The 17,950-nt window shown below is 45.6% G+C and overlaps 1 pseudogene across 1 annotated transcript; it reads left to right on the top strand.

The window, feature by feature from the left end:
* The first annotated feature begins 892 nt into the window (after positions 1-892).
* LOC148115766 (uncharacterized) lies at positions 893-17,658 on the top strand (annotated as a pseudogene). Its single transcript, XR_015731735.1, has 2 exons — positions 893-1,076; positions 10,977-17,658. The product of XR_015731735.1 is annotated as an uncharacterized LOC148115766 (transcript).
* The last annotated feature ends 292 nt before the right edge of the window (positions 17,659-17,950 follow it).

The raw sequence follows: 17,950 nt of genomic DNA, 5'->3' as shown, positions 1-17,950 counted from the left end.
CACTAGTTAATTGTCCTTACTGTTAGGAAGTTTCACCTCAATTCCAGGTTTCTTCTCCTTATTTTCCATCCATTGTTTCTTCCCTTGCCTTCTCTGGCTTTGGTAAATAAGTTGACCTCCTGCTCTTTGTGGCATCCATTCAAATACTGGAATATTGCTGTCATCATCATCATCATCATCATCATCATCATCATCATCATCATCCATTTCTTATTAAATCTGTATTAAAATGGCATTGTAGGGTGTCCTTCTAAAAAGTTTAGCCTGGTGATCAATTAGCCATGTGGTTTGATTGGCTATTCTACTTTGCCTTTTATTTTTTTTAGGAATCTTTTTTTGGAAACATTTCTACCAAATATAGACTATCACTCCTTCTTTTTTAGATTCTATTTTCTAGAGCCTGCTACATATTTTTCGCTCTATGTGACCTAATGGAGACTTCCATGCAGACCAATTTACAAAAGCACATGGCATTTAGTTAGCAAAATCGGGAATGAAGAGACCTAGTGCTCTTGGATGCAGCCCTGGCCAACATAAGTGAAGTTGGCTGTCTGGCCAGATGGTGCTCCCATATAATAAATCAATGGGACCCATAGGAAATCAGTCATAAAGTTTTGGGATGTAGGGAGATTTTGATCTTCACCAAGTGTCACCCCTAAAAAAGCTGATTGTGTGATTCTGTAAAACCTCCATGAACTTTTAGGGCTCAGCACTAGCTAATCTTCCTAAACTAAGTAGCCTCACATTTCATTATTTCACTTGGCTCAGCAGTCGGTTGCTAGAAGTCAAAACCGACTTGATAGCATTTAATCAGTGAAAACATCTTGCAAACGCTTTAGGCAGTAGAGACGGAACAACCTTGTTTTTCTGCCTCCTATCTGGAGGTGGCGATCAGGTAGGCAACCCCTGTGCCTGAAAAGTGCATAATAAAGGAGTTAAAACCGTAGAGTACTAGATTGCTAGAAAAGATGGGAGGAGAGGAGAAGCGCAGAGCAACTTCCTCTTCCGGGTCAGAGGAGTAAAGGAGTGCAGAGCGGCTTTTCTGCTCTTCCCAGGGTCGAAGCAGCAGCTGCCGGGTGAGTGGAGGGCAGCAGGTGGGAGGAGAGTCCGGGAGCAACTTGGGCTGGAAGCGGAGAAGCAACTGGGCTGAAGCCTCTCAGCTGCGGCTGCTGCAGGTTCCTTCCCTCCCCAAATGGAAGCCCACTGGTGCTGCAGGCTGGGAAACTGGGGGCTGCAATTTCTGCTGGTGGGAAGCTTGAAAAAGTCTCCTTCCAATGAAGGTTGAGCCTTTGGGGCTGGTTTCCCTCCAGAGGTTGTGGCTGCTCCGTCCCTGGAGGGTTTGTAACAGAGTAAAAGAGCTGGAAAGGACCTTGCAGGTCTTTTATTCCTACACCCTGCTCAAGCAGGAGACCCAATATCATTTCAGACAAATGGCTGTCCAGTCTCTGTTTAAAATCCACAATAATAAACAATAATTTAACTACCAGTTTTCTGCCCTAATGACCATTTTAAGTATATAAAACCGATACTAAGTCTTATTTCCAGGGGATCATGCCTTACTTGAGTGGGGTGGCGGGGTGGGGGGGCTGCGTATAATTCAGTGCCTGGCGCCCAGATGGCCTCACTTAAGCTTCTGTATATTTGATACCACGGACAGTACAAATCTTATTATCTGTGTTAAGGTTATAGAAAATAGCAGACTTAACAGAATGATGATGGTAGTATATATTTTATATAGTTTGTCCCAAATTCAAACGTTATCATTTAACTATTGGGTGCAGAGACATTGGGCTCTTCTTTATGGCTGAATTAAACTCCTATTCACTACTGCTTGAACTAACAGGAAAGTATACCAATTTAACATGTATTGTTCCAGTGCCAATCTAATCCACTATAGTAATGAAGCTGATGACCAACACTATTTTTACTATTTTAGTGTCAAATTAAGGAGACATTGGCGCAGGGGAAGCCATGTTAGCCTATAGCAGTGGTTCCCAAAGTGGGCGGTACTGCCCCCTGGGGAGCGGTGGAATAATAATAATAATAATAATAATAATAATAATAATAATAATAATAATAATAATAATAATAATAATAATAATAATAATAATAATAATAATAATAATTTTATTTCTATATCGCTCTTCTCCCGAAGGACTCTGGGCGGTGTACAGCCTATTAAAAGCACAAAGACAGACATCAATTTAAAAATAATTAAAATTATTAAATAATTTCGGCTCAGATTTAAAACCCCAAATTTAAAACACCCAATTTAAAATCATTACATTGATAGCCCGGCCTGGCGGAACAGCAGGGTCATGAGGGCACAGCGGAATACACAGAGGTCAGAGATCTTATGCATTTCCGGGGGCAGTTCATTCCACAGGGCAGGGGCTCCCACAGAGAAGGCCCTCCCCCTGGGTGTCGCCAGCTGACATAATTTGGCCGATGGCACCCTGAGGAGACCCTCTCTGTGGGAGCGGACTGGCCGGTGGGAGGCTATTGGTGGCAGAAGTCGGTCTCGAAGGTACCTGGGTCCTATGCCATGGAGCGCTTTAAAGGTGGTGACCAGCACCTTGAATCGCACGCGGAAGACCACTGGGAGCCAGTGCAGCTCACGCAGGAGGGGTGTCACATGGCCACAACGAGTTGCGCCCATAACCACCTGCGCAGCCGCATTCTGGACCAGTTGGAGCCTCTGAGTGCTCTTCAAGGGGAGCCCCATGTAGAGAGCATTACAATAATCCAGCCAGGAGGTGATAAGGGCATGAGTGACCATGTGCAAGGCGTCCCGGTCCAGAAAGGGCTGCAACTGGCGAATCAGGCAAACCTGATAAAAAGCCCCCCTGGCCAAGTCCATCATATGCTCTTCTAAAGACAGCCAAGCGTCCAGGAGGACACCCAGATTGCGAGCCCTCTCTGTGAGGGGTAGAGATTCACCCCCAATAGTCAGCAATGGCACCAGCTGACTATACTGGGACGCCGGAAGCCACAGCCACTCGGTCTTGGAAGGGTTGAGTCTGAGCCTATTTCTCCCCATCCAGACCCGCCCGGCCTCCAGGCAGCGAGACATCACATCAAGGGCATCGTTGGGGTGGTCTGGGGTGGAGATGTACAGCTGAGTGTCATCAGCGTACTGATGGACTCTCATCCCAAAACCACGGATGATCTCACCCAGCGGCTTCACATAAATGTTGAACAGAAGGGGCGAGAGGACCGACCCTTGCGGCACTCCCTATGCGAGGCGCCTTGAGGTCGACCTCTGCCCCCCTGCCAACACAAACTGCAAACGGTCGGAGAGGAAGGAGGAGAACCACCGCAGGACGGTGCCCCCTATTCCTAATCCATGGTTGATGGTATCAAAAGCCGCTGAGAGATCTAATAGGACCAGGACAGAGGAGCAACCCCTGTCCTGAGCCCTCCAGAGAACATCCACCAACACGACCAATGCCGTTTCTGTGCTGTACCCCTGCCTGAAGCCTGACTGGTACAGGTCCAGATAGATAGCTTCATCCTGGTGCTGGGGAAGCTGTCGTGCCACCACACTCTCAACAACCTTCGCCACAACACGAAGGTTGGAGACCAGACGGTAGTTAGCTAATTCAGCCGGGTCCAGGGAAGGCTTCTTGAGGAGGGGCCTCACCACCGCCTCTTTCAAGGCGGCGGGAAAGGCATCCTCACTCAAAGAAGCACTTATAATCCCCTGGAGCCAGCTTCGTGTAACCTCCCGGGAGGCCAGAACCAACCAGGAGGGACACGGGTCCAATAAACATGTGGTGGCACTAATCTTACCCAGAACCCTGTGCACATCCTCAGGAGTCACAGGATCAAACTCCTCCCAGATAATATTCTCAAAACCTACCCTCGTCTCCTCCCCTGGACTCATCCAGTTGGAGTCCAAGTCTTCCCGAATCCAAGCGACTTTATCATGCAGGAATTGCACAAAAACCTCAGCTCGACCCTGCAAGGGATCTTCCCGCACTCCCCCCCCCGAAGAAGGGAGTGGGTCACCCTAAACAGAGCGGCTGGGCGGTTCTCTGCAGATGCGATAAGAGCGGAAAAATGGTTAGATTTCGCCGCTTTTATCGCCACTAGGTAGGTCTTGATATAAGACCACCAGTGTCCAGTCAGAATCAGATTTACTAGTCCTCCAGATGCTCTCTAGGCATCTTTTCTGATGCTTCATATCTCTCAGCTCCTTGGAGAACCAAGGAGCCAATTGAGATTGGCATCGGGTCAGAGGCCACAAAGGCACGATGCTGTCCAAAGCTCCGGCGGCCGCACTCTCCCAGGCGGCCACCAGGTCTTCGGTCAGGTCATATGCCAGGGTATCAGGAAACGGCCCAAGCTTCATCAGGAACCTTTCAGGATCCATCAGGCGCCTGGGATGGAACCATCTGGTTGGTTCCATCTCCCTGCGGCGGGGGGAAGCAGCTGGAAAGTCCAAGTGAAGGAGCGAATGATCTGTCCATGACAAGGGTTTAATGTCTAGGTCCCCTCTACCAAGATCATTCAATCACTGACCAGAGATGAAAATCAAGTCCAGAGTGTGTCCCCCTATGTGAGTGGGGCCTTGAACTAACTGGGTCAGGTCCATGGCCACCATGGAAGCCATGAACTCCCGAGCCACCTCTGACGTCTCACCTGCGGATGGTAGGTTGAAATCCCCCATGACAATAAGTCTGGGGATATCAACCGCCACCCTGGCAATAACGTCAAGCAGCTCGGGCAGGGTCGCCGCCACGTGGCAGGGAGCCAGGTACATAGTCAGCAAACCCATCTGCACCCCACAGCCCCACTTCACAAAAAGGGACTCACATCCGGCTATCTGAGGAACAGTGGTCTCCCTCGGACAAAGACTTTCCCTAATAATCGCCGCCACCCCCCCACCCCTCCCCTGAGCCCTTGGCTGATGAAATGCACGGAAACCTGGTGGGCACATTTCAACGAGGGGGACCCCCCCTCCTGGCCCAACCAGGTCTCTGAAATACCTGCCAGGTCCGCACCCCCCTCCAAAATAAGGTCACAAATGAGTGGGGCTTTGTTAACAACCGACCTGGCATTACATAACATCAGCCGCGGACCCAGGGCCTGAGGCTCTGTGCAACCCCAGACATGAGTCGCGCATTGGGGGCTGGAGTGCGCAATTGCTCGTAAACAGCGTGTGTGCACCCCCGGTGCATGATATGGCCCCCTGCGTCCGTCATATCTGCCCCTCCCACTCATTATTTCAATTACACTGCCCTTCCTATCACCCCCCTGCTCTCTGGTCAAATTTCCTTCCATGACCTCTGTGCTGCGTCCAATCAACCCATCACCCCGCTCAGTGGCTATATGGACCCCCCCAGGTCCACTTTTACAACCCCCTCCCACCCCAGAACCCCTTAAAATTTTAGTTAATACATTTAAAAAACCTCTTAATCTTCTCTTTAATGCATGCCATCTCTCGGGGTTCCAAAACCCATCATCAAGATAGGCCCTCGATAACATGGAGGGCCAAACCTGCGATAAGGGGAAATCTTGCAGCGCAAGAAGTTTGGACCTTGAGTACATCCAAACTCTGGGATGATGGTGAAAATATGGCCAGGGAGTCCACAGTGATAGTGCAGAAACGTCCAGGAGACAGGTCAGATTAAACATAACCGGGAGAGCCTCCATTGCCCTCTCACGGCAATGGGCTGGAGTCATAGCGTTCCGATAACTGGGGGGGGGGACATCCAAGCCATCCTCTCATGGTGGTTGGGCCACACTGGCCCTGGAAAAGGTGGAACATCCCACCAGTGGTGAAAATGTAGTACAGAACCGGCTCCATCAATCCTCCCGTAAACTGCCATTCTCCATATGGCCAGCAAGCAGGATGAAAAAAAGAGCCAGGTCCCAAGACTCCGAAATAAGGAGGTCCACATTGTTCACAAAGGTGAGCGTACCAGAAAGGGAAAAGATGGAAATGGGTAGGGCCACCTCCATCGAGCAGGAACCAATAGGGCAAGGATGACCGTCCTGGGGCCTATAAACCGGCCGAAGGTGGGGGAGGGGGTCATACGAGGCAACAGGGTAGACACCACTCTGTCAACCTCTCGACCCTCCTCATCCACCCCGGATCTTCAACAGCCACCCCATGTCCAGTCTTGGCCTCCAACGATGTTAATGGAGGAGGCCTCGCCACAGGGGCTAATCTTTGGGAGTTACCCCAACAGCCCTGTAGCGATCCAGCAGGCTCCGGGATCTAAATTCCACGATGGAGGGGCTCCCACCATCGTAATACCCCTCATCCGCTGTTAGCACCCGACTTCTAGCCGTCCCACCAGCCAACTGTTGCCCCGTTGGTAGCGTCGGCGTCAGCATCATCGCAGGCACCACCAATAGCCATCTCGTCGAGTATCTTCACCTCGTAGACGCCCCTCTACCTCCAGGCATCTACGGCTCCGATGGAGAGATGCTGCCCACGTTGACGCCACAGCCAGCGCCGCTGGCATCGCTCCAGCTGTAACTACCAACGGGCCATCTAGCTAGGAAAGCTGGCTAAACAAGCCGACGTGCTAGTTCGCCACCACCACTGCCACTGACGCCGCCCTTCCCGTGGCGACCATGGACCGGCATTTCCTTACAGAGTCGATGTTCCAGGGAATGTTAGAGAGCGAGAAAGCTCTCTAACTGCTGACAATAGGCTCCGCTTGCTAGGAGGGGGGGGCATAGATGGTCAAAAGGGCCCCTCGGAACCCCCTAAAGGCCAAATATCACCCTATCTCTCCACAGCGTTTAGAGCAGGACCGCCATCTTGGACATGCGCAAATCGAATGACTTAGGGGGGCGCTAAGAGGCAAGGGGGGCGGCATGGGGGTGCTAAGAGACAAGGGGGCAGCAGAAAAGTGCTGGAGGTGGGCTTGTGCAGTGTCGGCCATTCCTCTTCCGGGTTCACAACCCAAAGCTCAGATCATTAGACTAGCTGGCCAGTGTGCATGCATGCACCAGAAACTGAAAGTTTATTTCCTGCCGCGCGCATGCCCACTGGGCAGCTCCTCTTACCACACATGTGAGGCTGAACTGTTGGATGCTTTCTTATTGCTCTCCTTGCTTGCTATTGGTCGCTGCTTGCCCAAACCACCCAGTCCAGGCCCAGCTGCTCTGGTCCTCGCCCACGTGATTGCCATTGCCTTCCTAATTTTTGGTAAGTTGCAGGTGGGCTGCCGTGGGAGGTGAGGGCCTTGGGGAGTGGCATGGCTGGCTGGCTGCTGCTGTTGGTGCTGTGCCGCTCAGGAAGGAGGAGGGCTGCGGTGGGGGGAGGCCCGGGGAGGGTGGCAGGCCTGGCTGGCTGCCGCTGGTGCCATGCTGCCCAGAATCAAGGTAGGCTGCCATGGGGGGGGGGAGGCAGGCCTGGCTGGCTGGCTGGCTGGACACATACTAGCCATCCCGGGAAGGCCTCTGGTGACATCAGGTTCAGCGGCAAAGCTCTGAATGCCTCTTTCTTACCGTAGTAAGGGGACGGGCTGAGGTGCAAAACGTCAGCAGCTGTTGCGCTGCCGCCTGCACTGCTTGCTTGGAGCTGGTTTGGAAATGGAAAAAAACGCAGCCGAATTAGGTGGGACACGCCCCACCCAGATCCTCCAAACGGGTCTCCCTACGGTAGCCTCCCCGCTGAAAAGTGCTTCCCGCTTCTCCTCTACTTGCATGCTGTTACAGGCTCTGTACCCAGGTAGCGGCCGGTGGCCCTGGGTAGTGGCATCTTGTTGGTCTTGGAGGGTGCAGAAGCATGCAGGTAGAGAAGCAGGAAGTGCTTTTCGCACCCCCAGCTCATTCGCTGCAAGAATGAGTGGGCGCTCAGAAGAGCGGGCTCCATTTGGGTGGGCGATCACTTTTGGGTTGCGTAGTTCAGCGGGGAGGCTACCGAAGGGAGACCTGTTTGAAGGGAGCTGGGTGGGACATGTCCCGCCTAATTCGGCTGCATTTTTTCCCTTTCCAAACCAGCTCCAAGCAAGTGGTGCAGGCGGCGGCGCAAGAGGACCTCGTGAACACCAGAGGGAGGAGCAATGATTCCCAGCGCTCGCCTCTTTCTTCCCTTCCTCAGTGGGAGGAGTTACAGTTGTTCCCACTCAGGTTTTCCCTGGGAAGGCTAACTTCTCCAGCGGAACGTTAGGATCCACAGGTGTCAGGCCGCTTCATTCTATCCTGCTGCAGAGCTGAGCCCCTTTCTTTGTTTTTTTTTGGGAGGGGGGTCCTTTAAGAAAGCTGTGGAATTATGTATTCACGTTTAAAACAAAGCGAGCGATCCCAGATGATCAGATGGGATCTGGAAGACAGAATCAAAAGCCAGCTACATTTCAGCTGGATGTGTTGTGCGGACGCAGCCTTTGTAATTTTTAAAAGTAAAGCTTTTACTACTCACTACAGCTTGGCCAGCAAAGCAGGACTATACGAACCATCATTTCACATATTGTGTTAATCCACCCACGTTTCAAGCTAATCATTATCATGATGTCATCACGCTGGATACTCGTATGTGTGCGTATCTGCATGTGGGCGGACCTGCTTGGAGATGGATAGAGGAGCGGTGTCTCGGTTCCTAAGACCATCAAAAATGTGTGTTTTCCGATGGTCTTAGGCGACCACTGTGAAAGGCTCGTTCGACCCCTAAAGGGGTCGCGATCCACAGGTTGAGAACCGCTGTTCTTGGTGTTTATAGATCTGTTTTCTGGTTATCTTTTTCAAGCTCTTCTCAGGCATTGATGTCAGGTTGATTGGTCTGTAGTTTTGTGAAAAGTTTTCCCTTTTTGGAAGATGGGCGCTACATCAGTGTTCTGAACCATGTCACTCTGGAAAGGCAGGGTTTAAGTAGCATTATTTATTACTCACTTATCACAGTGTCAAATGAAGCACCAATCGTGCCAGTGAAAATCCTCTGCCCCCAGTCTGGATTCCCCTGCTGTAAAAAGTAGGTCCTAGCTGACCATGAAGCAAATTGAAGTAATGATACCCACAAGTCCAGAGTTCCAACAACAAAAGCACAATCCGAAAGTCAAGTCCAAAGTCCACAAGGAAAGTCTGAGGTTCAGAGTCCAAAAACACAGTCCAAAGTTCAAGAGGCAGGATCCAGCAAAGCTGGGAAGATACACAACAAAACAAACGTGTGTTCTCAAGAAACACACTTTTACCCAGCATCTAGTTAAATCACCTTTCCACAGCTGTTCCCTGTGAGGAGGGGTGGAGCTGCTTCCTCTCAAGCAGCCTTGCTGACCTCCTCTGTGCCTCCCTCTGGTCTGCTTTCCTCACCCGTGGATCGATTGGAGTAGCGGCTCCTCTTAATCAGAGGTGGTCTGGAGACTCTCATCTCTGCTGGCCGTCTGTAGCTGCTTGTTTTTTTTTTACTTCCATGCCTTGCCAGTAAGCATGGTGTTTCCTATTGGTGCTGCATCCATGTATTAACCAGGTTCAATTGTGCTTTTTAAAAAATAGCTATTGAGGACTTTTTGGGATGTTCTGTTGTATAGGTAGAACTTGTCTATTTGTTCCCTGAGCCTTCAAAGTTACTATAGCACTGTAAAGGCACATATACACCTGGTCCACAAATTTGTGGTCATAGTAGCACATGTTCAGTGACTGCACATTAGCAGTTGCTGTGGTTATGAAGGTGCAGGAAAAACAGATGGACCTATTTGGGTTCTGCCAACCATTGCACATATACGATTGCCACTGTATCCCATACTCATGATCCCCATTTATGACCTCCCCAGCTAGTTTCTGACAAGCAACTCAGTGGAGATACCAGCAGGAATGTCAGGTCCCATATATTTCTATAGGGATGCTGTCATTCTGCGGGGAGGCTTGGGGGGAATCTCTGTATGGAGTTTCTGTTTCTATTTCCTGCTTTGCTTTGCTGTAACTTTCAGGGCCTTGGGAGGAGGGAAGGAACATGCCTCAATCCAGGTGCCTTATCTCATCTCTGGAGAAGAGCAGCAGCGTTGCCTTGGAGACCGGTGTTTATCACCTCCTCAGCCTGAGTTTCTCATAATATCTTTACACCTCGGGTGTGATGATGTATTGGACTTTGGGAGGGACTCCCTGTCTGCTTTGCACTGATTTAATTTGCACTGATTTAATTTACTCTTTTAAGCGGGAAACTTAATTCCTGCCTAGATCTCTTGCTATCACAATCTTCCAATAAAAGTTTCCTTTTGAAATGGCTTTTATTTCAAGAGTTCTGCTTTCTTGAGAGGATTGGCAAGGCAGGACCTTACAAGGAATTTGCAAGTCACGGTCATTTGAAATTGCCTTGAACAACCCACAGTGATTTGCTTAACAACTGCAGAGGAACAGATATAAGTTGGCACTCTCATGTGATAACATGATCATGATCAGGCTGCTTAGTGACCAGGTATCAGTCTCAATTGTGGTCAGTAAATGAGGACTGCTTGAATTGGGATGTCTCTAGATAGGTTATGGACAGTATTTTCTGCCTATATTTGGATCTGAAGACTTCCATGATTCCATGAAACGGGTGCTTCAAATCTTGCAGAGGCCTTAGGCATCATTTCATCAATTATAGTCCCACATTTCTAAAATTATCTCAGAAGGTTTGACTGTGACCATTTTGGAGTATTTTTTCAGGTTTGAAAGACATGGATTTTTGACATATATACATTTGTATGTGTCTGTATCTGTTTTTCTCTCTGTGTGCATATATCTGCAATTAGATAATCTATATAATACCAGCACTTCCAGATATATTTGAGGATAAGCCTTTGCACTGTAAGAATTTGTGATTGACCCAAATCAACAAGAGAATTTCATGATTGAATAGATATTTGAACTTGGACCTTGGTTGTTTTCCATGTGTCAAATGGATCATGATTAATGTAAGACGTTATTCAAGCAATGTGGCATATTCGCTTTTTCATTGTAGCATAATTTTTTTCTTTTTTTACATTTTCTACAATCACTTTATAAACAATTAACATTACACTTTTCTTTGAATCCCATAGACAAAGAAGATGGCAATAAGAACACACTGGAAAACTGATAATAACAAGCAACTTTGAAAAGGAAAGAAAATCAAGCCAGAAATCAAAATATTTTCCATTTCTTTCACACAATTCTCCTTCTCCAGCAGCAGATAGACAAAAGAGATAAAATTAAGAAAGATTTCAAACTGGAATAAGTAAATTATACAGAACTCAAGCATACATTACATGAATAGTCAAGGGAGATTATTTTTTATTCAGAAATAGAGGGAAATATCTGGCAGTTACTGGGAAGGAAAAAGGTCATTTGGAGAGTCATGTAGGGCAGACAGAGAAGCAGGCCTCACTCTGGGAGGAAAAAAACTGATTTAATCAAAACACCACTAAACAATGGATCACATATATTTTTGACCTCAAGAATATAAGTGTTGGAAAAGCTCCATAGATGCGCCTGTTGTGGGAAAAGCACAGGTTCTAAATCGCAGCTGATTATGTACAAGGAGATCCACACAGGAAACAAGTTTTAAAAGTGCTCCCAATGTGGTAAATGCTTTAATGAGCATGGGAACATGGTGTTACATCAGATGACTCACAACATGTATTAGTATCCAGACTGTGTGAAAGTTAAATTGGAAATTCCCACCTCATGAGACAACAGAGGATTCACATAGGAGAGAAATCTTTTGAATGCCCTGATTGTAAAAAAGTTTCAGTCAACATTCCTACCTGGTGAAACACCAGAGGACTCGCACAGGAGAGAAACTCTATCAATGTCCTGATTGTGGGAAAGGTTTCAGTAACAATTCCAACTTGGTGATGCAACAGACGATTCATACAGGAGAGAAACCCTTTGAATGTCCTAACTGTGGGAAAAGGTTCAAAAACAATTCCAGCCTGGTGACACACCAGAGGACTCACACAGGAGAGAAACCCTTTGAATGTCCTGATTGTGGAAAAGGTTTCAGTAAAAATTCCAGCCTGGTGACACACCAGAGGACTCACACAGGAGAGAAACCCTTTGAATGTCCTGACTGTGGGAAAGGTTTCAGTCAGAATTCCAATCTGGTGAAACACCAGACAATTCATACAGGAGAGAAACCTTTTGAATGTTCTTATTGTGGGAAATGCTTCAGTCAGAATTACCATCTCGTGATACACCAGAGGAGTCACACAGGAGAGAAACCCTTTGAATGTCCTGACTGTGGGAAAGGTTTCAGTCAGAATTCCAACCTGCTGATGCACCAGACGATTCATACAGGAGAGAAACCTTTTGAATGTCCTGATTGTGGGAAAAGATTCAAACACAATTCCAGCCTGGTGACACACCAGAGGACTCACACAGGAGAGAAACCCTTTGAATGTCCTGATTGTGGAAAAGGTTTCAGTAAAAATTCCAGCCTGGTGACACACCAGAGGACTCACACAGGAGAGAAACCCTTTGAATGTCCTGACTGTGGAAAAGGTTTCAGTCAGAATTCCAACCTGGTGACACACCAGAGGACTCACACAGGAGAGAAACCCTTTGAATGTCCTGATTGTGGGAAAAGTTTCAGTCAGAATTACCACCTTGTGATACACCAGAGGACTCACACAGTAGAGAAAGAGTTTGAATGTTCTGATCGTGGGAAAAGTTTCAGTAAGAATTCCAACCTCATGATACACCAGAGGACTCACACAGGAGAGAAACTATATGAGTGTCCAAACTGTGGGAAAGATTTCAGTACCAGGGCTAGCCTTTTAAATCATGTCCTTATGCACACAGGAGAGGAACCATTTAAGTGCCCCGAGTGTGCATTGTGCTTCAGGAAACCTTCCAGCTTTATCGCACACAAGAAAATGCACCTGAGGCCCAAAGTGATGAGTGTAGAGAAGGCTTGAATTTCATTTCAAATGTCCCATTGTAAGTTCAACTGAGAAATTGACTTTTTAATTTGAGTATAAAGAATTTGCCTGATTTTTTGTCATCAAATAGGTCATGGTATTAGATGGGAAGGAGAAAAGAAAAAAGTGGAACATGTTAATTTGATAAGGACTGTTTGGCCATTAGCAGCAGAAGTTGCTGGATATTTATTTTTGCAGAAATTGTAGAAATCTGTAAAAAATCTTCTTAGGAGTGTTCTTTCCATTTTTATCATAACAAATGATAGAAATGTCACATGCAGAGGCCCTGCCTTCTCCCCAGGTGTCCTCAATATTTTCAGTCCCAGAATTCCCAAGCCAGCATCTTTTCAGGATAAGAGCACTAAGGCTATAGTTAAAGATTGTGACTCCTCATATAATGAGAAAACGGGAGGAGAAGACAAATACTGTATTTTGGTGTATAAGGCGCTCCAGAGTATAAGATGCACCTTATTTTTGGGGAGGAAAAAAATTCTGCCTACCAGCATCCATCAGTATTCATCTGGCTAGCGTCCTTGCAGCAAATAGCGAACAGCCAGGTCAGCTTCAGCACATTATTGCAGCCTGATTTAGCATGAGCAGCTGATTCCTGGATGGATCGGCCTCCCGGAATACCCCCAATCAGCTTTTCCAGGCTGCAGGGATTGCTACACACCATCACCATCTCCGTGCCTTGTGTTTTTGGCCTCTCTGCCTCACATTTTCAACATCTAAATGCTCCTTTTCAGACCTGTTCAAGGCTGCGTGAATCACCAGGTCATATCGCCGCCTTTGTGCATCGCATTTTCAGCCTCCACAGCCCTTATATGGCCTCTGCAGGTCGTGTTTTTTGGGTGGTCCCAGGCTGCTGATCCTGCCCAAGAATGCGATGTGCAGAGGCCAAAAATGGGGTGTGCAGAGCCCAAAAATGTAATGCACAGAGGCTGAGAACACAATGGCCAAAGGGTGGGGCCGGCGTGTGGGTAGGGCTTCATTCAGAGGTGCCTGCCTCCTTGTTAGTCTTTGATGGCTTGGGTGTGAGAGCAGCACCAAGGGTCTGACATTTTGTGGTTCCCCCCTTGGTTGGGAAATGTGAGAAAAATTATATAGTAAATAATGTTTCATTTCTAAAACAGCTTTGCATAAGAATCATGAATAGATTTTGAGAGAAAAAAAGGGAAGTGTCAGCATTTATGTAAACATTGAGACAAGGTAATCCAACACTCTTCCCAACACATGGGAGGTGTTTCCTGTTTTTCATTTCTCTCCCAGAGCGCCTTAATTTTTTTCAAACATTTATCCTTCATAGAGAGAGAGAAACATTATTTGTAGGAGCGAAAGTGATGTTTTAGCTATGCAGATAGATTATCCTGATTTTGCTGGGATTGGAAGACACCAAAGAATTCCAAGATTGTTCATTTCACCAGCACAATTCAAACAGACGGGTTAGGGTTAGAGAAACCAAGATGTAACTCAGTGGTCTGTCTGGATAATCACAGGACTTTCCATGACTGAGTGGAGAACACAAACTGTATCTCCCTGCTCTTAGTCCAGCACTGTCACCCGCTCTACCCTATGCCCAGAAGCCCCAGTGCACAGACTAAAGAAAATATCTTGGGAGATATGCAAACTCCATTACTAAAGAGATGAGGGGAAAACATCTCCCCAAGTCCTCAGCATATGGATCCTATTTAGAAGAGACTCACAGAAAACCTCTCTAATTCAGAGGAGTATAAGAAGGTGGGAGAAGGTACAAGGAAGATACTTGTGTCAGGGAATTGTGCAGCCTGTGTCCAAATGGAGTCAGAGACCCTGACAAGAACTTGTGGCTTTATATAAATTAATATATTTACAGTAAATAAGAGAGGCAAACAGGAGCATAGTGAGGTAAAATCAACATGGCAGGAACATCATCAGATAAAACAGAGAGCACACAGGGCAAAAAGGCGGGAAACAAGGAAACTCCCCCTTTTCACTCAAGGCAGCCAATCACAGTTCAGATTGCCTCATGCAGTAGCCAGTTCTCTTCAATCAATCAGCTGTAACGGTGTGTTCTGACTACACAACCCCCACTGTTCCAGTTATAAATTTAAACATCTTGACACCCCTCTAATTTATAGCTGGACAGCATTTTAACCATGTTGTTTCACAAGATCCTTTAAGAACTACCAAAAGACAAAAAAAAAAAAAAAACCCTAAGAAATAACTGGGTTTTTGAAACAAAGACCATTTTGCAAGTTAATCATATTTTATGTATTTTAATAAATAACATCAAGCTAATCTTTTGCCAACTCAAAAATGAATCTGTGGGGTGTGAGTGGTCTGTTCTAGGGAGAGGGAATAATTGGAATTGTGCTGGTCACAAACTAAAGTGGAAATTATAATAAGTTGACACGTGATTGAGGTGCTTCTACTCTTGCTTATCTCTTCTGTTCATTTCCCTCACAAAGCATCCCTTTTCTTGTTTGCCCTACTATTTTGTGGGTTCCTTTCCTCTGATGTGACAATCCCAATCTCACAGCTGGCATCCCCCCTGCCCATCCTGTGTCAGGCCTGGAAGCCATCTTTTGCCTTAGGCCTTCAGTCCTGCCACATTTACTACTGTGGGAAACTGGGAGGGGGGATTGGATGGAGCAGGGGTGATGTACAGTCATAATGACATTCCATTCTCAGAAAGTCAAGGACATCTTGCCCTGCACCTGGAAGGCTAGACCTGGGAGGCATCTTCAGTTTTTTTGGTGGAATATTCTATTTTTATTTTTTAAAAAAATGTATTTTAGAAATACATTTAAAATAAGTTTAGAAATGGTAGTAATTGCGAGAGGCATCTTGAAGTCCTTGTAGACCATGGGTGTCAAACTTGATCGTGTCACGTGACGTATTGCAACTATTTTTGCCTCTGTGGAGCCAGCGCAGACGTGGCCTCCGTGTGACTCATCCGGCCTGGCAACCCCCAGTTTAACAGGCCTGTAGTAGACAATCATTTAAATATGAGCCAACAGTGTACTGCAGTCACCAAAAAATCCAACGCAGTTCTAGGCTGCATAAACAGAGGGATAGAATCAAGATCATGTGAAGTGTTCCCCCCCACCCCCAAGTATAAAAATACAAACAACCAAGAAGATAAAATATTTAGGGATTTGGCTTACAGCTAAATGTTCCTCAATCAAGGACAACTAGGATAAAATTCTACAGCAAATAAAAAAAGACCTAGAAAATTGGAAAAACTTACAGATCTCATTTTTGGGGAGGATCGCTATGATGAAAATGAATATACTGCCAAAAATACTATTTTTGTTTCAGGTTATCCCAATAAAATTAGGGATTTTTTTTTTTTTTTTTTTGAGGCTTTAAATACAATAGTTGCTAAATTTATATGGCAGGGGAAAAGGCCGAGAATTAACACTCAAACTTTTACAAGACATAAAAAGTGGGATTAGCACTTCCAGAATGGGGACTATACTACCAACTTTTATCTTAATCTGGTTAAAAGATTGGATAGAATTAAAAAATAAAAGAGTTTTAGCAATAGAGGGGCACGACCTACAAGTAGGATGGCATGCATTGCTTTGGGATCAAAAATACAAAATACAAAGCTACTTTAGAAGGCACATACTAAGGAATGCATTGCTACAAATCTGGCTAAAAAGAAAAAAACAGCATTATGCAAAAATACCAATGTGGATATCACCAATGGAAGCATTAAAGCACCCAAATTTAATCGAGATGGATAAGATAATTAGGTATAGGGATGTAATAAAAGAACAACGAAATTGGAAAACAAAACAGGAATTGGAACAGGATTTAGGTAGGGAAATTGATTGGTGGGCATATACACAATTCAATCTAAATATAAAGAAGACATAAAATTATATGAAATACAAAATGAGCAGCATGACCTGGACAAAATTATACAAGGGACAGGAGAGAAATTAATTAGCAAGGTATATAAATTTTTATTGTGGTACAAGATGGAAGACGAGGTAGTTAAGGAAACAATGATTAAATGGGCAAAAAGTTTTAATTATAATATAGAACTGGAGAGATGGGGGAAAATGTGGCAAGTAAATGCAAAATTAACTATGTCTGCGGCATTCAAGGAGAACCAGTTGAAGATGTTTTAGAGATGGCACCTCCCGCCGGCAAGGCTTGCTAAGATGTTCCCGAACAGCTCACCAATATGCTGGAAATATAACAAGGTTTACGGAACACATTATCATCTTTGGTGGATATGTCCGGCTGCAAAAAGTATTGGGCCAAAATCAAGAAATGGTTGGAAAAAATAACGGATCAACTGATTGATTGGAAACCAGAGACATTCTTGTTAGGAATATTTACTAGAAATTATACCAAACAAATAAAATACTTAATCTTACATATAATAACGGCCGCAAGAATATCTATGCACAAAATTGGAAAAAAGAAAATACACCAACAGAGGAAGAACTGATAAAGAAAATTTTAGATTGTGCCGAGATGGACAAATTAACAAAGGAAATTAAAGAAAAGTAAGATACAGAATACTATGCAATATGGAACAAATGGTACAACTGGCTGGAGATTAGAAATAGTGAACAATAAGGGGAGAAATCATAAGCGTAAAGTTAATGTATAAAGTGTATAAAATCAATATTATGAGTGATAGAAATTATAGAGTAATAAGGGATAATGGGACAATAAGGATATAAATATTATAAGGGAAAATGGGAGAAAATGTAAATATTAGAAGACTACCGCTATGAAACAGTTGTAATAAGGGAATCTACGTTATGTGTTTTGTGTTTGTTATATTGTGTTGTTTTATAAATAAATTTAAAAAAAATCATGTGAAGTGTTAATGCCACTTTATAATGTCTTGGTAAGGCCACACTTGAAATACTGCATCCAGTTTTAGTTGCCATGATGTAAAAAAAGATGTTGAGACTCTAGAAAGAATGCAGAGAAGAGCAACAAAGATGATTAGGGGCCTGGAAGCTAAAATATATAAAGAAGGGTTGCAGGAACTGGGTATATCTAGTTTAATGAGACGAAGGACTAGGGGAGGCATGATAGCAGTGTTCTATCTCAGGGGTTCCCACAAAGAAGAGGGAGTCAAGCTATTCTCCAAAGCATCTGAG

Source organism: Pantherophis guttatus, chromosome 2, assembly GCF_059756535.1.
Source record: "Pantherophis guttatus breed Tessera chromosome 2, ASM5975653v1, whole genome shotgun sequence".
Taxonomy (NCBI): domain Eukaryota; kingdom Metazoa; phylum Chordata; class Lepidosauria; order Squamata; family Colubridae; genus Pantherophis; species Pantherophis guttatus.
Note: the sequence above shows the minus strand (reverse complement) of the source record. Positions and strands in the feature narration are given on the sequence as shown.